Below are 24,546 nucleotides of genomic sequence, written 5' to 3' on the forward strand. Positions count from 1 at the left end.
GTAAGTAAGTTTAACATAAAGTGACCCAAGATCACATTTCAAAAAAGTACCTCACAGGAAAGGCACGTACATTATCTGAGTACGCAATATGCCCTATGCATGGAAAAATGATATTTTAAGAATTGCCAAATATAGAGTTCATTTGGACGCAAGCGCTGCTTGCTCACTTTGAACCAGCCTGGTTGTGTAGCTGACAGTCCTCTAAAAAATCCACTGGAAAGTTGGGAGTAAGTCGGCACTGCATGTTAAATAGGCATCATTGCCTAATTAGAGGAGTGGGAAAGAAATTGGTGCATCTTGTAGTTAATTCGTATATTGAAAATTTCACTAAATGATAATAACTGGGAAAATTTAAGCATGATGTTAGAAAAATGTATACTAGTATTTAGCTAAAAGATGTAGACATGCACAGATGTAAGGACTAACCATGATGAGGATTTAACCAGTTTCATATTTATCCACTCTGTCTAAATATGTGTTGATGTTTAATAATTTTCATCATAATGACAGAATTTTACATAAAAGGAAAAATAATTTCAAAGGAAATGATTTAAACAATCCCTACAAATTTTAAATAGTTTTTATATATTTTGAGGATGAGATTATTTCTTCCTCCACCTAGACATGACTCAAAACTCTGTTGTTTTGTCTTTATGGATTTGTTCATGTATTTATTGTGTTCTAATAGCATTGTTATTTTCAAGAAAACACCATGTTACCGTGGGAGGTTTATAATGCTTGGCAACAGCTGGAGAATTAAAAAAAGAAAGAGAAAAAGAGGCGTGGGATGTGAGGTCAGGACTAGGTACTTTTACATTTTGGCAACAGTGATCCCTTTGCCCCAAATGGAGTGAGGCCATTTGGATTTTCACACCCTGGTTTCTCAGATATAGTGAACAGAAGAATAAGTTACCAGAAATCAGGTATTCCCTTAGCAAGTGTGAAGGGGAATTTAATACTTCTCTCATATAATTCGTTTACTACTCCTCTCTTATAATTCATATCCCAGGAATGATCACATAAATTCTCTGTAAACAGTAGCTAGCATTTTACTATCACACAGCCAGATAAAAAGCACTTGTGGAAAAGTTCTTTGTACCTGAACTGTGATCTTCAGAGCGGAGGCCTCTCAGTACTCAGATAGTGGATCTTCACTGCTTACGTTCCACATTGTTTACCTGAACCGTTCTCCTACTAACATTTACTCCGATGGGGCACATCATTGTAGGAGAGGAGAGAGTTTTCCAGATCATCTAGACATTTGTTTAATGTATAAAGTGACCAAGATTCCCAGACATGCAGGGATTTGTCTGGACACATGGAGTGGTAATGTTAGGTCTTCCATTAGCCCCTGACTCTGTTCAGTGCTCTTTCTACTTCCACAGCAAAACAGAATGCAACGGAAAAATATCTGAAATGCATCTGCTAGGTTCTATTACTGGTGGGGAATGTTATGTACAAATAGGGAATTGGGAGCCAATTGCAGTATGATTAGGCATGATCCTTATTGATGAATGTTGCTGCTGAGTATGATTTTAATTCTTTGCAACACAGATTTCATTTAAATTATTTTAAATGGATAATGGCCAAATTGTATTAACCTTTAGCTCACCAGACCAAAGGATCTTTGGAAAATGGCAAATCTGATTACTATAAAAGTGTTGGCAGTCTATTTATAGTAAACCTATTTTTAATTTCTTTGAGAACTTTTGAGAGCCCTGTCAATGTATGGCATTCTGAATTGGAGGAGACATATTATCTTAAAAGAATACTATAATGTTGTGTAGCTCTGACAGGAGAATTCTCAGGGTAAGGATGCTTGAAAGTCTTTATCAGTGTCCTTATAGGAGAAATGATCCACCTGCAAATGATGGAGATGGAGGGTAGGTTTAAATTGCACTTCTTTGTATAACTTTGTGAATTTCTTTTTAGGGTATGTCTCTTTCAAAAGATGAAGTTATAACAGTACTAATACTAGTGGTTTGGAAGGTTACAATGGCTGAACACCATCTCTCTCAAACATTTATTCCATTTAAACAAAAATACCTGATAGCATTTCCATTATTCACGAGAAATCACACAATATAATGGTTTCTAGCACTCCTTTTGTAATAGCTTATTTAAATACTTGGGACTGCAATTCAGATTTCCACTTTGTTCAGACTTCATAGAAATACTTTATTCAACTGATCACATTTTTATTCTTTATTGTACTCTAAATCGTCTTTGATTTCTTAGAACACCAGAAATAAAAATCAAGTCTGTAGTCATATAAAATAAAAAATCTTCCCCATGCATTTACTTAAAGACAAAGTAAAAACAAAACCAAAACCAAACAAAAACAAAGTAGCAAATACAAAAAACAAAACAAAACAAAAAAACCAAAAAACACTTCCCTACCAATAATTTAACAACAATTAAAGTGTATTATGCAAAAGGACAGCTATGTTCTATGGATTGTTTTATATTTTAGAAATTTGGTATTTTATGAAAATAGACTTTTGTTAGGTGGAAATTTTATTTCTCCCAGCAGTCTTCGTAATCTTAGATTTTGTGAAGACAACCAGAAACCTCAGTTGATGCTTTTAGTGATTGATGGCATCAGATTGAAGCTAACCCCACCCCCCTAAAATAAATCTCATTAACATACATGAAATCACAAAAACTGGCTAAAGTCTTAACTTGTAATAAGCTGTGTTTTAGCAGTGTTTTAAATTTAAAGAAGAAGAATGAGTGTAGCCATTACAGTTGCCATATCAGGGTGGCATGACTTTTCCGTATAGAAACTTTATCCCAGAATGTATGGTCTAGAACAAGCTTTATAGCACTTCAGGGCACCTGTAGAAATAAAAGGGAAATCAAGCTAAAAAACTCGATGGCAACATACTGTATATTAAGTTTATTTCAAAAATGCTTTTAATTTTGCCTTTATGCAAATAAGAGAAAGTCTGTTAAAATGAATCCACGGAACAAGAGAGATTCATTTACCACAATGAAGGTGACATAAGCCATCAAGAGAAAGGAATTCAGACTCTGGGGCTGCTGCATTTTGCTTTTTTTTATGTGAGTCCCTCCCAGGTGAAAATGAAGCACCCATGGTAGCATATGGGATATTTGACTTTATTATGATAATGCTGCAGGCCCTAAAGGAAAGATTCATGGAAACGTACCAGTGTGTGTCTTGATATAATAGAAGTAAAAGACTCCACTGCTACAATACGTAATTTAACTATGCAAATACGGACTTAGGTGTGCAATGATTTATCCATTTGCAATAGCTTGAAATTCTGTGAGAGGATTTTTAAAGACTTTATTGTCTGAAAATGAGTATTTATAACGCTTTAAAGACAGTGGTTGTTACTTAACAGCTAGCTGTAATGTTTGGAATCAATAAAGAATGAAATGAAAAAACATATTTAGAAAAACTTCCAAGTGGGTTTCGGATAGATTCTGTGAAGTCATGCATCAAATTACTTGAATTGATATAGCTCCTTTTAGAGTATGATACCCACATATATATTTCTCATATGTATGTATGTATATATACCTAAAACCTATATAGTTTGCGTTTTATTCAAATATCCCTAATAACAGTTAAGGTAGTCACCTCTTTATTGTTCACTTTTCTTTACTCCCAGGAAATGAAAATATTTCTCTTAAGATCATGTGAAAATGTTTTTATATATTGAAACAGAAACATCAAAATTCATTAAGAACAAAGCTCTGGCATATTAATCTGTCTGCCAGTTCCCAGCCTAGTGTGAATTCATCTGCTTGTAAGTCTTGAAAGTAGATATCAAAATAGAAATGCTCAGTAATGATTTCAGTAGTATTAACCAGTTTGCCTTTTATTAAAGCACAATGCTTCATAATCCTGTGATATCTGTGATCTGAGTAAACTGATCAGTAAATTAGAAAAGCAGGTTTCCTTCGCAGATTTTATCCTAAATCTGTATGAAGAAGCATCCATTACTTGCAAAGTTTCAAATGTTATTTGATTTATACGCACTTGAAAGAAAGATTTCCCCTTGAAACGAGGACAAAATGTCCAAAGGCATGGTAAATATATAGTTTCTTAATTGCAAAGCCAAAATAGATTACACACAGCCTTGCAAAAATCTAAGACATCTGCTTTGTTTGAGGCAAGAAGAAAGACATCTGGGGGCTTGAATGTTTCTTTGTGACCTGCTCCAGTGTAAGTAACCTTGTAGTTAACTAGGCATTTAGTCAGGTCCCAGAAAGATCATTGCCTGGACTCTGCCTCAGAAGCTGATGGGGACCCAGGCCAAAGCTGAAATGTCATGCCCAAAAGATCACTGAAGCCAGGCAGTCGGGGTGGACATGTCATAACTGGGGCAGTGTAATAGCAGCCATCAACCATTTATCTCTCTGGCAATCATAAACCTACACACATGAAATAATCGATGGGGCAGAAAAAAATTTAAAACCTCAAAATAAGAATGTCAGCACCTAATCTTTTAGAATCATTTTGTTTTCCGACTAATTTGTAATTCTATGATTATTTTCAAATCTCCTTAAATGCCCGGGTCTTTTGTCATACAGGGAACCTCTGGTGATTTCATATGGCATTGATGGAATAAATTCACATTAAAAAATTTCAATTATGGGCTTCGGCAATTACGTTTTGACTTCTCTAACTGCAAAGAAGCCACAATAAAGTAACTCTTCTGCTGCTTGGTTATATTCCTGGGTAATGTTATGTATGTTCAGTCTAGCACGAAGTGGTTTATTTGTTCAAAGCTGCTTCCTTGATGTTTGGGTTTGCTTGTTCATCAGCCAGAATGAGCACCCTTTTCCTGGTGTTTCCATCCCTGTGTGACTTTGTAACGGAGTCCAGATGCAGTATGAGTTTTTGTGCTGCTTGACAAAAAAAAAAAAAAAAAAAAAAAAAAAAAAAAAAAGAAAAGAAAAGAAACCCCCAAAACTGCCTGAGAGTTGTTGATAAATCTTTCCATTGGAATTATACTTGTCTAAGTGGCAGAGATACAAGATTCACTTTTTATTCAGTATTTGAATGCACGGACGGCACATTTAATTGCTCCCCATAGGCAGGAATTTGGCAGAGAGAAAGCAGCGTGTTTTAATCGGTCTGTCTAGCTATATTTTAAAACACCCCTTACCACAGTGTCTGCATATTTGTGTTGGCATTAACAGAACAAAAATGTGTATTGGACTTGAAAGGTGTTTTGATGGTAGGTAAACACGTTTATTTTTCACCTGATTCTGTTTTCTGTACTTACCATGCCAAAAAGGCAGCCCGGAGGGTGGTGCTTGCGTTAGGGCAAATTAGGAACTGAGGTTTTTATTTCTCAAGTGCTGCCTTTAGAATGCAGATACAGGGGTTAATTTAATTAAACTACAAAATGCCCAATGGTGGAGTTTAGAAAACAGACCCAAGAGTGGAAAGGAGAGGTTTTTGTACTTAAATAGCAAAGCAACTGCAAATGAACCAATGAATAATCAGATGCTTTCCTTTAAAAATATTCTATTCCTTGATTAAAAGAGTGATTTTCTTTATATGTTCATCATCACTGTTTATGAAAAGTACTAATACAACATGTGGCTGATTCTGCAGTGTATGGAAACAGTATAAGTAGCTGGACTACACATTTCTGTAAGCACCACAGTATTGAAATTCAGTGTGGATTTATGCACAAAATCAAGAATAGTTAAATTGGAAAACTTTTTGTATTCCGTTGGTGTAGCACTTTTTCCTGATGTTTCTCTTACATCGTAGAAGGATCTCTTTCACTGTAACATGCCCGGATATTCAAATATCTTACTTTTGACCTCTTTCACATTTTAAATTGTTTCTGCTTTTCTCAAAATAGCATATCACACTTGTATGCAGAACTTTATTGCAAAAGCTCCTTCTCATGCTTGTCTTGTTTTGAAATAACATGGATTGTAGAGGCAGGCAAACTGAGTTATGATGAAGTCCCCTTCTCCTTACTTGTTCTAGCTCTTAGACACGCTTAACTCCCCCCGTATCCAGCCTTTTCCCAATGACCTTATTTTGCCACTTGCCTCCCAGATTAAAAAAACAATCCCAGATTATTTGGTTTATATTCAAGGCAATTGTTGTCTCCTTCCCTGAAATGACATAGCATTTGTTAGTTTGCATCAAGTTTTTAAAACATTAGTAGTATGTAATAGCAGAAACAAAGTTTTCTGCTTTGTCAGGAAATTATGTACCAAAATAAAAATAAGTACTAACAGCCTGCTGTGTGATGAGATGCTGGAAACAAGTAAAATTGAGGCTGCTGTCTTGACAGTTTGAGAGAGCAGATTCTTGAGGAAGGGGGGAGAGAAAAGAATTTTTCTATAAATTTAAAGAATTTCTCCCAATTATGTCTCCGTAAAGAATACTTTTCTAATGTTTGAGAGCGGTATCCTCTATTACCACACTTATTATAGCGAAGTGTAGAATGCATGAGTGGTGGGTGTTTTGTTGTGACATCTGAACTATTTGTAAATATTGTTCACAGCTTTCTTAGCATATTTTAGCGAGGCAACATTTCAGGAAAGTATAATTTATTGCACATGATATAGATGGTGAGTTTCCCAACCCATTTGCTGTAGATGTGTTTGCACAAAAGAAAACTGACACCAGGCATATTAAAGTAGCAAATTTCTGTCTGTTGGTCTGGAGTCCTGTGGTGGTTGCTCTGCTTTTATAAAACACATCATTGAGGCCAAGAGATCGGCTTTACTTGATGTGAGGTCCCAAATAATGTAGTGCTAATGTGGTTGGGGGAAGAGTACATTTTTCTCTATTATTTTACTATGTTTGCTCGTATGTACATATGTATGCATGCATGCATTTTTGCCCAAGCAGTCTCCTGTGATTGTGGCATACAATCTCAACTGTACTTTGCATGGTAATTTCTTCTTTCAGTTCCCAGTGTGAAAAAAAAAAATACATATACAGCCTTTGCCTCTGATACCTTGTTTGAAATGCTTTGTCTTATTATTTTAAATTTTCCTCAAAGAGAGAGAAAGGTTTTAGAGGAAGTGTTAAGATGGTTTCTTTTTCTCTCTCTTCCCTGCCCATTTTAAGTGACAATGGACACAGATTCTACTTTAGCTAGCTTGATTGTTTGTTTTTTAGGGTGTCATTTTTTGGGGGAGGAGGGGAGAAAAATAGACTTGGGACTATTTTGAAAAACTGTTTTGTTTTCAGAAAAGAAGTGAATTATTTGGGAACTAAAGCTTGTTTGATTTGAATAAAGGAAGCCTTGGCAAACTTGATCCCTGTCCTCTCCTTTTCTCTTCCTCCTTATCTTTGTACAATGGAGAGTTACCAGCTCAAGTTCACATGAAAAGCCAAAATTATTGAGTGTCTACTATGTTCTGGACCTGTAATAGTAACGTCAAGGTAGCTCTGTGAGGTAGGGGGTGGGGAGAGTCCCCATTTTACAGGGGTGGAAACTGAGACTTAAAGAGTGAAAATAACTTGTCCAAGAGCACACAGCTGGTGAGAGGCATGTCAGGACATGAATCTCAGGTCCGGCTTCACAACTGATGCCCTTTGCCCTCTACCGTAATGCCTTTAAAGTAAAGGTAAATGTGACATTTATTTTTATGGTAGAGCAGTTATCAACCATGGCTGTGAATAAGAATCATCTCTGTGGAATGTTCAAGAAAATTCAAATGCTTGGTTTCCCCTCCTGAAAATCTCATTCTGTAGTTCTGGGGTAGAGAAACTGGCCTCTGTGTTTTTTGAAACACCACAGGTTTCTGATGCTCACCATTAAGAGCCACTGGCATAGAGTGTCCCTCCCTTTCTTCAGTAACAAGACAGTTCTGAGAAGATAGAGAAGACATTGGTGTCAGGTTGGCACCAGATGCAGTATTTGTTGGTTTTTTATGTAGCTGATGTGCTGTTCCATCTAAGTTTCCGTTCTTTTTCATTCCTTCTCTGGGATAGATAATCCAGAAGGGCCACTGATAAATTCTGGTAGAATGGCTGTTAGTGTTGTTTTTAGAGGCGTTTTGTCTGTTAAGGATAACAACCACAACAAGCAAAATGGTGACCTGTGGGTTGAGGGCATGTACCGGGTCCCCCATGACAGAAGTAACTCAGCTGAGATATCTGTTTAATTTGTATCATTCTTAGAGGTTCCAAGAGTCCATACCTGATTCTCAGAGGCATCAATATCAGTCTCAGGAGCTCGGGGTGTGAAAGCCTTGTTTGCTTATTAGTAAATTCAAATTTGCTATTCAGCTCACCAATTTCATATAATACTAAAATGAAGACCAACTAGAGCCCCTCTTCAAACTGACTAGAAGTCTGTGTTTGGCTTACGGTGTGTATGCCTTACTAAATCATACACAGTTTGAATAGCACTATTCATGCCCTGTTTACACCTGCTTTTGGCATTGAACCATCATAAATGCTATAGTGTACCTCTGTAATGAATTTTCTGAAAATAGGCTAAAATACTTCTTTTCTACAATCTTTCAGCTAATGGTTTGTGCCAATAATTTGACTACCGTGTAGAAACCAGCAGGATATGAAAATGTTCAGCTTATGGCTTACTAAAACTGGAAAAATGACACATATTGCTGATTTCATTTACCTGAGCACACCTCCCAAGTCTCACAAACCATTTGCAGGCGTTTTGCCATCAATGAATATAACTGATCTCACGAGGATTACCTGAATAGCAATGCAGAAAAACATCTTTAGGGAAATCTGATCTTAGCCCCAAAGTCTATTTACCAAGCAATATTGAAATTAAGTTAAAATGGAAGTATTTTTCAAAAGTCAATAGCCCAATGGTCCTATTCCTAGTCTGATATATGTGTTTTCTGGCTTATATAATAAAATCTGCTCTTTTATAAAAGATTCCTGGTATTTTCAAATGACATGCCTGCGCACATCCTAAACACATATCTTAGTTAAAAACACTGTTCATTGAGTTTGTACAATGAAAATGTTCCATCTTACTCTTTAGCTCTTTTTGCTGGTGACTCACCCCCTACCTGCCCAGAAACAAAGGTGCAAATGCTGAAGCAGCCGAGATACATCTATCTCTGTAACAGAGAAGCAGGTGATGCTGATGGTACCAGCAGAATCTCTGCCTTGCCTGAACCCAGCAAAGACCCAGTGATTCATGGATGACTTACAAACATTCCCTCTTGCTTTCTAAGTGAAAACATACATGGAAAGAGACCCTCGGTTTATATATAAAGTATAAGCAGCAAAGGTGTGCTGTCTTAATTTTCAGTCTAACCCTCAAGACATCCTCCATGGCATCAGTATTAAAGCAGGAACCAGGACTACATTTTCCTACTCGATAATAAGCGATGGAAGTTGCATGGGGTCGAGTCTCTAGGAAATCCCCTCTTTCTTTGAAAAAATGTCATTGGTAAGATAGGAGATTGGCACCACAATGAGCAAAATATAGTGCGGGCTGATACGCATTGTCAGGTAGAATTTGGTTTGAGACACTGACTTTTGTCTGCGTGGTGTCTCCGTTCCAAAGATGGAAGATGCAGAATTGCAAGTTTCCAATCTCTGGTTAATGTGGTCTATACAACTGAATAATGTATAAGGAGATGTTCCTTTGATAATGTCACAATTATTCATTGTACAGCCATAAACTCAAATATTCACATTAACAGCTAGGTATTATTTTTCTTCTCTGAAATTAAGTGAGCGGCATCAGTGGTCATAAATGAGAGCATTCATCAAAGGCGGAGCCATGGCAGAGGATTAAGCGAATGCTGATGAAGTGTCCAGATTCCCATAACTTGGAATGGAGCTGCATTCAGCATTCCTTTATTATCCATCTGCCACATAACAAAAAGTCTCCTATATTTAATGCAGGTTTGCCCTAGGCCACGTAATAGGATTAGGAATAATTTCTACAAATTTACAAAAACAAATCACATGGGAAGGCTTAGAATTTGCTAATAATTTCTCCATAGCTGGGAGATCAAAGGGTTGTAAGAGTCCCTAGCCAGGCGGTAGTTTGACCCTGGCCAGGCTTTTTTAATGAAAGGGTTAATCTTCTCCGAGGTGACCATAGAGGAGCAGATAGTGTGACCAAAGGCAGATTCAGGCCCCCAAAAAACAAGGAAGAAAATGGTCTGAAGAGTACAACAGCAAGAAAACATTTACAGAATCACACTACATTATCTGGTTCGAAAAAAATGAAACTGCAGAATGTCATTGAAAGAGGCGAGACAAAGGAAGAGGGCTGGCTGAGAAGCAAACCCAGGAAAGATCAAAACCCCTCACCATTGCCTTGAAGAAAAAAAAAGAAATCAGGCTGCTTGCTTCTCCTTTTAAAGGTCTGACTGCTTTGTGGTCAGGTGAGGGCTCCCGTCTCTTGCCAGCTCCCACTGTTCCTGTTGGTCTGGGAGGAGCAGCAGACGCCCACCTGGCCGGTCCACCAGCACAGGAAGCCATGGGCCTTGCAAGGTGGTGCCATGTCAGTTGCACCACTTTATAGGAGGCACATTGGGACAGAAAATCATGAATTCTTATAAGGACTCTCCCCATTCTTAAAGGGAAATGAAAGGGAACAAAGGCACATTAAAAATGATGAGGGCAGCTAGGAGGAATGGCATTGATTCAGTGTCTTCCAAGTTGTAATTCTGATGAGTGGCAACCTGTAGCCAAAATCTCCTGTCCTGCCTTTTATTCATCATAGGCTGTAACAATGTAGCTGGGGCTTGCAGGTGTCTAGAGCCCCATCTGCTCTGTAGCCTAGCAATGGTTAAGGGGGTCCCATTTCTAGCAGCATGACTTGTTTTCAAGACATCCTGCACAGACTGCTGTGCTACTTGCTGAATGGAGGGGTTAAATATAGAATCTGTCTGATGTTTAAGAGATGGTAACCAATTTCATAGTCTCTCTGAAGGGTGAGGTAGCCCTCTGATGGGGGTGAGAGGTTTCTGTTACTAAGCCTCATAATCTGGGAGTTGATCCAGTGAGAGGAAGATCAAAGTTGTCTGCTCACCCACTTCTATTACCTGTTGGTCTGTGAAGACTGAGGTAAAATCCTTGTTAGAGAGCTCACTAAGAGATTGCCTTGAGAGAAAAGGAAGGGGGTTGATTGAGAAGATAGTCAAAATGATGGATTTCAAAATGAGGGAAATTTGGTTTTGGGTTATTCCTTTGTTTTCCCTCCAAGCTTCTGATAAGAAGCTGGCTAAAGATAGATCCAGCTCCTCCTGTCTGAAAAGAGGTTGGGACGCATCAACATTTTTCCTCCAGGGCCCTATGTTTCTCTCACTCCTTTCCTTAGAGTTGAGAAAAACTGATTATGGATTCTGTCTGGGCTTCAATGTTGTTGGTAGGGGATAAATGTCAAGATGGACTTCCAAAAACTTAATATCCTGCCTGCCAGTTTCTTGCAGTGTCACGTTTCTTTGTATTGGCAGTATGGAAGAATGCTTGGTTCTTTTCGTAGAAATAGCTGATCTGAGACTTAAAAAAAATAGACTATCTTGGCACTCCCAGATGTATTGACTTATGAGATGTAAGGAGTCCCAAGGTCATAGCTAGTCAACACTTAAATAACAAGCTGAGGAATCAAATTTAGGTTCATTCTTGGTCTGTCTTTTACTTGGTGAGTGCTTTGCATGTATTGGGTGCTGTCCTAAGTGCTCTACATGTATTGACTCTTTTAATCCCCCCATCATCGTCTGATGGAAGAATATGTATTACTTGTACCTTATAGATGAGGAAACTGATTCTTAGACGAATTAGCTAGTTTACTTAAGAGATGCGAGGGATCTTGGAGGTAACTGAGTTTTGTTTTTATTTTATTTTTCAGATGATTAAATAAGAGTCTCTGAGGCAGTAATTGACTTAAATTAGGTCACACAGTTAATCGCACAGTTAATCTCTTGGGCAAGAGAACCTAGGTTCCTGACCACCTACCTGTGCAGAATCCTTCCCATGAGAATGTACTGTTTCCCTGCAGAACCCCAACTAGGAAGCTCTGCCCTTCTCTCTTAACAGGGATCTCCATCACTTTCTTTAAGCACAACAGACAAATTCATTCAGTCAGCAGTCGTTAAAAACCCACCGACGATACAAGCACTGTTAGATTTGGGGGATGTGAAGATGAATAGAATACAGTCTCTCTCTACCCTTGAAACACTGTCTATAGGGGGACAGATGTAAAGAGAGAGAGTGGTAAACTGGCAAGGAATGCTATCTGTGGAGGTCTGTATCCAGTGTGCTATGACAGCTGCAAGGAAGAAGATAGAACTCTTTTTGTTCTTCCAAGTTTTCATTTAAGTTCAAGTTATTTAACATATAGTGTGAAGTTGGTTTCAGGAGTATAATTTTGTGATTCATCACTTACATACAACACCCAGTGCTCATCCCGAAAAGTGCCCTCCTTAATGCCCGGCACCCGTTTAGCCCATCCCCTACCTACCTCCCCACAAACAGCCCTCAGTTTGTTCTCTATTGTTAGGAGCCTCTGGTGGTTTGTTTCTCTCTCTGTTTTTATCCATTTTTTCCTTCTCTTTTCCTATGTTCATCTGTTTTGTTTCTTAAATTCCACATAAGAGTGAAAGCATATGATATTTGTCTTTCTATGACTAACTTATTTCACTTAGCATAATACACTCTAGTTTCATCCACATTACTGCAAATGGCGAGATTTCATTCTTTTTTATGGCTGGGTAATATTCCATTTGTGTGTGTGTGTGTATACATATATATGTGTGTATATATATGTGTATATATGTGTATACACACACACACACACACACACACACACACACACACACCAACTCTTCTTTATCCATTCATCAGTTGATGAACATTTGGGCTCTTTCTGTAATTTGACTATTGTTGATGCTACTGCTATAAACATCGGGGTGCATGTGCCCCTTCAAATAAGTATTTTTGTATCCTTTGGGTAAATACCTAGTAGTGCAGTTGTGGGTCATAAGGTAGTTTTATTTTTAACTTTTTGAGGAACCTCCATACTGTTTTCCAGAGTGGCTGCACCAGTTTGCATTTCCACCAACAGTGTAAGAGGTTCTCCTTTCTCTGCATCCTTGCCAACATGTTGTTTCCTGAGTTGTTAATTTTAGCCATTCTGACAGGTGTGAGGTGATATCTCACTGTGGTTTTGATTTGTATTTACTTGATGATCAGTGATTTTGAGCATCTTTTCATGTGTCTATTAGTCATCTGTATGTCTTCTTTGGAAAAGTGTTTATTCATGTCTTCCCATTTCTTAACTGGGTTTTTTTGGGTGTTGAATTTGATAAGTTCTTTATAGATTTTGGACACTAACCCTCTATCAGGTATGTCATTTGTAAATGACATTCTGTAGGTTACCTTTTAGTTTTATTGATTGTTTCCTTTGCTGTGCAGAAGCTTTTTATCTTGATGAGGTCCCAATAGTTCATTTTTACTTTTGTTTCCCTTGCCTCTGGCAATGTCTGTAGTAAGAAGTTGGTATGGCTGAGGTAAAGAGGTTGCTGCCTGGGTTCTCCTTTAGGATTTTAATGGTTTCTTATATCACATTTAGGCCTTTCATCCATTTTGAGTTTATTTTTGTGTATGGGGTAAGAAAGTGGTCCAGTTTCATTCTTATACATGTTGCTGTCCAGTTTTCTCAAAACCATTTGTTGAAGAGACTCTTTTTTTCCATTGATATTCTTTCCTGCTTTGTTGAAGATTAGTTGACCATATGTTTGTGGGTCCATTTCTGGGTTCTCTATTTTGTTCCATTGATCTATCTATGTATCTGTTTTTGTGCCAGTACCATACTGTCTTGATAATAACAGCTTTGTTAATATATCTTGAAGTCTGGAATTGTGGTACCTTTCACTTTGCTTTAGAAGACAGAACTCTTAATAGTATAAAATCAGGGATCACTTCATGGAGGTACTTACATTTGAAGTTTGATGTTGCTAAGAGTGAATAAGATTTTATCAGGTGAACCAGGAGAAAGAAGATACTTGAAGAACAGAATGGATGAAATCATGGAAGTGTTAGAATGAATGACCCACTGAAGAACTGAATTAAGGTTAGAATAAATATAATAGACCATACTGTCAGTTAATGCTGTGAAAGTGTGAAGTAGGGGCCAGAGTGTCTGAACTGTGGCAGTGAGAAAGACAGTAAGAGAATAGATCTGAGAGATAAGAAATAAGATTGGCAGGAGCGGGTAACATGGGAGGCGAAGAAGAGGGACTCCCTGGTTTCTTTCTCTGGTGACAAGGAAAATGGTAGTATTTTTGACTAAAATAAGACATAGATCTAGCAGAGTTGTTAGAGAAGATAGGTCTACTTTGAAAAGTATAATTTAAGTGTCTCTTGGACACCCAAGGCACACTTGTCCACCTGACTGTTGGAAATATGGGTCCAGAACTCAAGGGAGACAGTTGAGTGGGAGATAAAGATGTGGTCATGTTCATTCAGCATGTAGGTGGGAAATGAAACCATGAAATAGATGAGATCTTTTCAAGGAGAGTATATGGGATGATAAGAGGGCAAAGTCCCAGTGCTTCAAGAGCAAGCAGAGTATGAGAAACCGGCACACAAAACAGCGAGGGAGCATTTGGCAGAGGAGCAGGGAAATAACCAGACAAAAAGGTTTATGGCATAGAAGGAAAGGAGGGGGAGGGTCAATATAGAGGGAATGGTCAGCGGTGTCAAGGAAATTAAAGACTAGAAAGTAGCCATTGGGTGTACCAAATATTAAGAATGGGGATTGGATAAGAACAATTTTAGAGACATGATTGTATGAGCTCTGTGAGTGAATAAATCATTGGGAGGAAAGATGGAGAGTGGAGTTTGATATGAAAGGAAGGCAAGAGAGAAGGCATTCTCAAGGTCTAGGTAAAGGACCAAGGGCATAATAAACCGGCATAAATATATGGTCATGGGAGGAGCCAGAAGAGAGGATTGGGTTGAAGACGTGGAACAAGTTCCCAGGGAAGGAGTTGAGACTCAATGGAATCAAAAACACATGTAGTCAGGTGGCCTCAGTCATGACTCCACCTCAACAGGCATATGAATAGAGGTGACATCTTTCCTTTAAACTATCTCTCTGGAGCCAGTGATTTACCTGGGGTTTTGTGGAGCTTCCCGGCGGCTGTCTGGGGAAGATTGGAATGACAGGGTTGCAGTATGGGATGGGGAGGGGATTGTTTAGAAGTCATATTAAAGGGGAAACATGTTCTGATGGTTGAGGGTAGGGATGAGAAGAGCGACTGAATAAAAATCACGTTTTAGCTATAAGAGAAAAGAAAGAGACTTCTCTCCATAGTGACAGAAGGAGTCTGACATAAACCTAACCTAGCAACAGGGCCTCAGAGCTAAATGCAATCTTGGTGGTGGTGTTACAGCTATCATGAAATTTTTGTAATCCATTGTCCCATCAGGTATGTGTAAACTGATGGATGAAAGGGATGTGTGTGCTTGTTGAAAGAGCTCTTTCTCAAAATACCAGAATATTTTGAGCCCAGCCATTTAGCCCCCTTCTGGAGCTATCAGTACACAGAAAAATTGTCCTCCCTCTCCCTTGTTTTTGCCAATACCAGAGGAACAATGGTGTGACTTCTCCTCTGTCCTTTGTTGGATACTGAGAGTACAGGATTCCATTCTGATGGATGGCAGGGCAGCAGTTGCAGGTTGCCTGGTGGCAGAAATGGCAAGGCCTGTCTGATAGAAAAAAAAAAAAGCACTGTTTCACAGAGATCTGGAACACTCTGGGAGATGAAGCTCCATACCACCACCATGCAGAAGCAAAGAGGGTGTCCTCATTCCGTTTTATGAAAGTTACAACCGGCTGCTCAGCAGGAATCGGTATGCAGGCATTGGTGACTGTGGGTGGTGGCAGTGTTTGTGGTGGCCGTGGTGACTTCATTGGAGGAGCTAACAATAGGGTGCCAATTTTCATTATATCAGTCAGAACTCCAGGTTTGGTTTACCAGGGCCAATCCATGAAAACACCAAGAAGAAGCATTGTGCTTCTCAAGCTGTGCAGTGGAGTATTTAAAATCAACATAGTCCTGGGGCACCTGGGTGGCTCAGGCAGTTACATGTCTTGACTCTAGATCTTGACTCAAGTCATCATCTCATAGTTTGTGAGTTTGAGTCCTGTGTCCACGCAGAGCCTGCTTGGAATTCTCTTTCCTCCTCTCTCTGCCCCTAGTCTTCCTCGTTCTCTCTCTCTCTCTTAGAATAAATAAATAAAACTAAAAAAAAAAAAAATCACCATAGTCTTGAATTCCAGTCACAGCTCTCCCAAGTACTAGGGCAAGTTACTGAACTTCCCTAAACCCCAGTTTCTCATTTGAAACTACCTCTTCAGGCCGTTCAGACATTTACTTTAAATCTGTCAGATAATGTAGGTACTGTAAAAGCAGTTGCAATAAAGCCCTTCCTAACCAGTAGCTCACTGGAAGTTGTAGCATTTGACCTGAATGAATGGAGGTTGGTGATCTTGAGATCTGAATGTTAATGGCTACTTGATGTCATAGGTTGGAGGAACTTGGACACTGTAATTGAATTGTTTCCCATCTTTCCACTTAAGCATAGTAAGCAGGTTTATTCAAAGTTAAGAAGAAAGGAGATATGTTGATTACATTAGAAGGCTGCTGAGCTTTCAAAAACAAAGGGATTTCTGAATTTGTACTCTCAATCTGTAGCATAGCTTGTTCAGGTACATATTCTCCCCTCTCTTCCATGTTCTCTGATTTCATTAATTCTGTCTTCAAGCTATTCTTCAATATTACCAAGGAAGATACAGATATATCTATTTCCTACTGACTCTGTTACTTATTTTAACTCTATTGATCTATACAATTTCATAGAAGTAGAAAAGATAGCAATCTTGGTTGATTCATAGCTGTTACTGTGTTTCTTAAAGTGTGTTTTGTGGAGCTCCTCATGGGATGTTAATACGTCATGTGAAATAAGGGCCCTTATTTTATAGACTGGGAGAGCCAGGTTAAAGAGGTTTCATTTCTTTAGTACAAGTTTCCCCAAGACTTATTATGCTCACATGCATTTGAATCTCCCAAACTTACTTGATCCTCAAAATATTTTATTTCGGAACTACTGCAGAAGTTATGTTCCGTGGACCAAGCTTTGGGAAAAGTGTTTCTTGGAAAACATGGGGCAGCCAGGACTCTTGGGATCTGAGATGTTAAAGTGGAAATAGTCCTCTAGAATCTTAGAGCAAGGAGAACAGAAAAAGATAGAAGACTTTAGGGACTAGCTCTTGATGTTCTATGCTTTCTCTTCAAGACAATCCCAATCTGTTTCCTTTTAGCACTTAATCAGAACCAGGAAATTTGGGCTGGGGGAATTCAGTGGTAACTCAGGCAAAATTCTTTGCTACTCTTCCATGAATGGTATGGCAGTGCAATACTGTGTAGGTTTTTTTTTTTTTTTTTTTTTGCCTCTGTTTTTATTCAACGAATGGCATTGATTTCTGGCAACAGCATTGTTTTTTGTGGGGTGGCATTGAAACCACTACCTTTATTTTTTTACTTTTTATTTTTTCAAAACTTTTTTCTTTTTTTTAATCTTCTTTTTTAAATTTATACCCAAATTAGCATATAGTGCAACAATGATTTCAGGAGTAGATTACTTAATGCCCCTTATGCATTTAGCCTATCCCCCCTCCCACAACCCTTCCAGTAACCCTCTATTTGTTCTCCATATTTAAGAGTCTCTTATGTGTTGTCCTCCTCCCTGTTTTTATATTATTTTTGCTTCCCTTCCCTTATGTTCATCTGTTTTGTATCTTAGAGTCCTCATATGAATGAAGTCATATATTTGTCTTTCTCTAATTTTGCTTAGCATAATACCCTGTAGTTCCATCCACATAGTTGCAAATGGCAAGATTTCATTCTTTTTGATTGCCGAGTAATACTCCATTATATGTATATACCACATCTTCTTTATCCATTCATCCATCGATGGATGGACATTTGGGCTCTTTCCATATTTTGGCTGTTGTCGATATTGCTGCTATAAACATTGGGGTGCATGTATCCCTTCAAAACAGCATACCTGTATCCCTTGGATACACGCCTAGTAGTGCAATTGCTGGGTCGTAATGTAGTTCTATTTTTAATTTTTTTGAGGAACCTCCATACTGTTTTCCAGAGTGGTTGCATCAGTTTGCATTCCCACCAGCAGTGCAAAAGAGATCCTCTTTCTCCACATCGCCGCCAACATCTGTTGTTGCCTGAGTTGTTAATGTTAGTCATTCTGACAGGTATGAAGTGGTATCTCCTTGTGGTTTTGATTTGTATTTCCCTGATGATGAGTGATGTTGAGCATTTTATTTAAACTCTAGTTAGTTAACATACAGTGCAATATTGGTTTCAGGAACAGAATTCAGTGATTGATCACTTACATACTATACCCAGTGTTCATCATAAAAAGTGCTCTCCTTACTTAGTACCCATCACCCATCTAGTCCATTTCCTATGTACCTCCCTCCGTCAACCTTTAGTATGTTCTCTATCATCAAGAATCTCATGGTTTCTTTACCTTTCTCTTTTTACCCCCCTCCCATATGTTCATCTGTTTTGTTTCTTAAATTCCACATGTGAGTAAAATCATGTGGTATTTGTCTTTCTCTGACTGACTTATTTTGCTTAGCATAATATACTCTAGCTCCATTCATGTTGTTGCAAATGGCAAGATTTCATTCTTTTTGATGGCTGAATAATGGTCCATTGTATGTGTATATTACCACATCTTTATCCATTCATCAGTTTATGGACATTTGGGCTCTCTCCATAGCTTGGCTGTTGGCAACAGCAATTTTTTAAAAATGTTTATTTTTGAGAGAGAGGGAGAGAGGGGGAGGGGAAGGAGGGAGGGAGGGAGGACAGGGAAGGGCCAGAGAGACAGGGAGAAGCAAGCTCCATGCTGACAGCAGAGAGCCTAATGAGGGACTCCAGCTCATGAATCATGAGATCATGACCTGAGCTCAACTCAGATGCTTAACTGACTTAACCCAGGTGCCCTGTCAAGAGCAATTTCTATAGCAAATATTCTGAACAGTGATCAAAGCCAGGGAATTGATGTTTTTTATAATAGTAATTAAAACACATCATAAAGTATTGTTATGGATATATTTTTAAAGAGGACTTTTATATAGGATTTGGCTGTTTCATGTGTTATTATTATTATTTTTCTTAGAGAGAGAGGGAGAGAGAGAGACTGTGAGCAGGGGAGGGGCAGAGGAAGAAGGGAGAGAACCTTAAGCAGGCTCCACATCCATTACACAGCCTGATGTGGGGCTCCATCTCATGACCTTGAGATCATGCACTGAGCCGAAATCAAGAGTTGGATGCTTAACTGACTGAGCTACCCAGGTTTCCTTGTTTCGTGTATTCTTAATGATTATCTCTTAACTAAGGCACGGTGGGAGTTCTCTTTTTTGGGATACATAACCACTATTTTAATTACACTAGATAACCCATGTTATTAACCCTGGTTAATGCTTCTTAACTGGGGATTGGTAGGCATGAAAAATCCTGTATAGCTGTTTAAAAATATATGGATTAGGCCCACACCCACAGATCTCATGGGGCTCCCCAAGTCTGTGTTCTTTACAATGGTCTTGGGGTGATTATGATACATACCTTGAGTTGAGAACCATTGAGATGAATATAATTAACAGAAATGGATAATTTTTCATTTATAAAACAGCATGGTATGCTAGACTTTATACAGTGCTCATTGATGAAAGTACCTATAAGAATGTACATTTTAAAGTAAAAATGATTGGGGCCCCTTGGTGGCTCATGCAGTTAAGCGTCTGTCTCTTGGTTTTGGCTCAGGTCATGATCTCACGGTTGGTGAGTGTGAGCCCTGCATCGGGCTCTTTGCTGACAGCACAGAGCCTGTTTGGGACTCTCTCTTTCTCTACCCCTCTGTCACCATTCCCTGACTGTCTCTCTCTCTTAAATAAACTTAAAAAAAAAAAGTAAAAAAAAAAAGCAAAGTAAATATGATTAGCAAACAGCTTTATTTGTGTCTCTGTCTCTTATCATCTAAGCTTTTCTTTGGAGGTAAATTTGGTTATGAGTGGTAAAGTGAGAGGAAAGGCAGGAGACTGGTTCATCTTGTAGGTTGCTAGGTATTAGACTCTTTTGAGGAAACTTCCATAAGACTGTGGTTTATAGGTACTTTTGATGAAGGGAAATACATGACATTTCAGGGCAAGGAAAATAAAGAGCAGCTGAATCTCTGGGGGAGGCTATATCAAGAGAGATGATAATGAGAAGGATGTAATGGAGCTGAGCTTTCATTTCTTGGCTTGATGTTCACATCAGCTCATTCTACTCAGATCATTGGTATAACTACCAATGATGATATTTTGGATTCGCAAATAACAGAGAAACTTAAACCACGTGGCATTCCCATGAGGACGTTGCTTAAAAAATGACAATGAACGATTTTGCAGAAAATGGGATGTTTGTCAAATTAGAGGATCAAATTCTATTATCCTTCAGTGTGGGGAGGAGGAAATCCTGGTTAACAAATTATTACAACATCTGTAAATCTCCTAAGTAAGCTTTCTAGGATGAAATGATGAAATGATGGCTTATTGTGCAGAAGAGAAGATCCAATTATCCTCATATTAACAATTTTAGCTTTTTTGTTTTTTTTGACCTGCTAGCAAGCTAAGAAATGGTTTTTGAAAGAAAAGGTTGGGATTTCACTAACTGCTTGTGGAATGGATGAGAGGGTGATGTGTCTATGACATCTGTCACCCTCCTGATCTCCTGGGTTGATTCAGAACTGTCCTAGAATGGAATCTGAGGATAAATTGGACATTGTGTGGATTAGGGCATGAGTTTTCTTTGAGTAGCTTGGCTTAAAGTCTAATTGCCTCAATCAAACAGCACCTTTGAGAACCTTGGATTCTCAAGAATCAACCACCTTAATCCCTACTTGTTAATCCTTCAGGGAAATTGTGCATGATATTATTACATATTGTGCGTGATTTTGTTTTATATATATTCAAACCATAGGAGGATGCACGACCCTATCTAATACCTGTTTTATTTAAAATGGATTATTTGCCCAAACTTCTCTAATTAGAACCTGACTAGAATCTCACATCCCCATCCCTTCCCCACAAAAAACTCAACCCAAATATTACAGTATAATTGAAATTAGATTAAAAAATTAAATGACATTTTGTGAGCTGTTTAAAAGGGTCAGCAATGTGTTTGAGCGCTACGAGATTAACCTTTGCTCATTTGGGAAAATGCAGACTTCAATAGGGATTCTGTGGCTGGGGTTGCACTTGCTAAAAGTTTAAAACAGTAATTTTTTCCTAAGAAAGGTCATCTTGAGCTAAAATGTCAAATAAATTATTTAGATTACTGAATTAGAAAAGTGAGGATCTGACAGGCTGAATTTTTTATGCACATTAGCCACAGCCAGGGTCTCTCTATGCTCTTTTTATTAGGTAAAGTGCACCCCCTTGCCTCTTATTAAAAATCTCTCCATTTAGTCCAATACACTTCCTTTGATAGATGACTGCTGCTTTTGAACATCCAAATACACGAGGCTGCTGAATTCATATGGCCTGTATTCATCTTCTGTGCCTCTAGGCTGGATTCTAGCAAAGAGGCAAACCAGAGTGGGGAGGGGGTTGGCACTGAGAAAAGAACATACATACAAGCTCATATACCAACAATAATTGTGTGTATGTGTACAAAGACATAAGCATGTATATTAACATATATTATATTAAATATATATATTTAAGCAAATAAGCTTAGACTTTGGTAAAACAGAAACCCTTTCCAGGGGTATATAATATGTAGTGTTTTTCTGATAGGGAACATGCAGTATCGTCAGATTGTTCCCACTTAAATAATACCAAAAATTCAAATGGCTTTGTGACCATGTGACCTAATTCTAGAAGCAAGGACACTCTTTGAAGGAACCTCTAGGTGCCACTGCCACCTTGGGGATATGGCAATTTTCTGATTAATGCTTATTTCATAGAGTAGTCTGAGTCTTTCAGAAAACTTTCTTATTGCAGGTAGATGATGCCAGCACTAGTTATAAACATGAGGAAATTGAGTTATAGAGCTGTCAAAGTTAGCGATAGGGCTTGGTTACTATCATGGACTTGCAGAGTTGAGTCCTAATGTTGCCTCTTGGCTCCTTCTTCCCCAGGATATCTATGGCAAATCTTAAGCAGAGTTTCTTAGTTTTTTTAAAGCAGAGTTCTTTAGAATGTTCACTTGAAGATTTGGTGCCTACAGGTGGAAATGCACCTGGCATTTTCCATGTGTTTACATCTTTTATACATAAAATACAGTATTCTGAATTGCTGTGAGACTTCTAATTTCTACCTCTTATGTTTCATTTATCTGTCTGTATCTGTATCTGTATCTATATCATCTATCTAATTTTCCTTCAGAGTACTGTACTCTCTAGAATAGTTATTTTTCCAAGGGGCTTTTCACATCTATTTCAAGAAATTCTTCTTAGACAACTAAGGACCCTAAGGCTTGGAGAAACTAAATATTGTATAAGACTGGGGTAGAGTTGAGATTAGAACTCAGAATTTATAGGTTCTTGATTCTGAATCTGTGGTAAAATTTTATCCATTCCTTTTCTTCCTCTTCCTTCATCTAAGTTCATTCCCTGCCTCTGCCCCAAGAGCCATTTTTTTTCTTTATTTCCTCTTCTTCCTTTTGTCTTTGGCTCTCTATCTACCACTCTCTTATTTGCATCATATTGGTACCCTGTATTTCCAGGTCTTTTTGCAGTTGAACAGAGCTTAATGACTAGTTCTGGTCAATGAAATGTGGGTAGAAATGATGTCTGTCACTTCTAGGTTGAAGAATTGAAAAGCTATCATGCACCCCCCTAGCTATGTCTATTCTTGGCAGTTGTGAAGGAGAACTTGAATCATGATAAGATTAACACTTTGAAGTCAAGCATTTGGAGATGCTCTGGAGAGACACCATTATCTGTAATGGACTTTCTATGAGGAAGACATTACCTTTTCTTGGGTTAAGACTTTGATGTTTCAAGGTTATTTATTACCACAGCATAACCTAGTTTATTCTGACTAAAACAGATTAAGGATGATCTTTGTTCAGAATTTTATTTTCAATAAAAATTCATTACAGTTTTTGTTCTTTTGTTCTTCTCTAGACCCTTTATCCTAATTGTTTTCCTTTTATATAGGATCTCTGAATATCAAAGTTCACGTAAGGTGAGCATTCTTTTCCTCTTCCCTTAGTGATTTTTCTCTGTACATTCTTAGATAATGCCTGTATTTGATCTCTCACCATGGGTAATAAGAAACCAGGAAGTGCTGACTAAAAACAATGTTATGTCCCAATATTTCTTACATGTATTTGAAGAGAAGAGTCCCTGGCAATTTTGGAACTTACAAATGTCCAGTTCTAGAGAAAAAGTTCAAAAAGAAGAAAATGAAAGGGTTTCAAAATGGCTATTTCTTTTCTATCACTGTAAAAATAAAGACATATTGTGTTACCCATGGCCCATTAGATCACTGAAATTTGGAATGCATGACTGTGGTTTTCAATTGATGTTTAATTTGAAAGCATCTGAGAAGTGGTCTAGGACTTGCTGGGACCTAAATATAATTTTCCAAATATCATCTACATTTTTGGCATTGAAGTTACACTAACTTTAAGAGCTTAAAAAATCGGCTGACTCAATACAAAGAATAGCTCAAATTTTCTCAAGCTTCGATTCTTTGTAGGGGGTAATACCCTCTCAGGGATAATGTATTTCTAAGCAACTTTCTTAAGAAAAGACCTCTGGGACTAAGAATAGTTTTATTTGTGGCCCGAGATTTTGTATGTTCTATTGAGTGCATGTGTACCTAGGTATAATTCTGATTTACCCAGAATTCAGTAGAGGTTGAGGTAAGTGTATGTTATGTCGTTTATTCATAGTTCCATCCCCAAACAACATTTACAGAGTATCCCTAGAACAGTAACTTTCAGTAACTCCTGAATTAAGTCCAAACTCCTTTGCCTCTATATTTCTTTATAATTTAATCTCTTTTTGTACAACTACTTTCATTAGATACACTTGCTCATTCTGAGGCTTTATTCATCTGTCCCTAACTTGGGGTTCTCTTCCTTCCTTCTTCTCTCTTATTTTGATTCACTTATTCTTTAAGAGCAAGCTTTTCAATTAAGCTTGCTTTTATTGCTAAAGGCAAAAAATTACTAGTTGCTACCCTTAGGACTGAATTATGCTTTATTTACCTTACCCAATAAATCATAAATCTCATGTGGGAGGCCTACAGAATGAGGATTAAAATGGAATAATTTTTTACAGAGTCCAAGAAATGGAGCCAAATTCTGAAAGCTGAGAGGTGCCACTCATCAAGCAGGATATGTAAGAAAATGAGATAGAATTGATAATGGGTAAACCAAAACAAACCAAAACAAAAACAGTTATATGGAGAAAATGGGGGTTAATTTCATAATTGCTGAGAATCTGCCAGGATGCCCCTTTTATCTGTAGTTTAGTGTCCCCTGTGGAAC

Source organism: Lynx rufus, unplaced genomic scaffold (genome assembly GCF_022079265.1).
Source record: "Lynx rufus isolate CCGP_SWC_20201006 ecotype Redwood Valley unplaced genomic scaffold, mLynRuf1.p SCAF_13, whole genome shotgun sequence".
Classification (NCBI taxonomy): domain Eukaryota; kingdom Metazoa; phylum Chordata; class Mammalia; order Carnivora; family Felidae; genus Lynx; species Lynx rufus.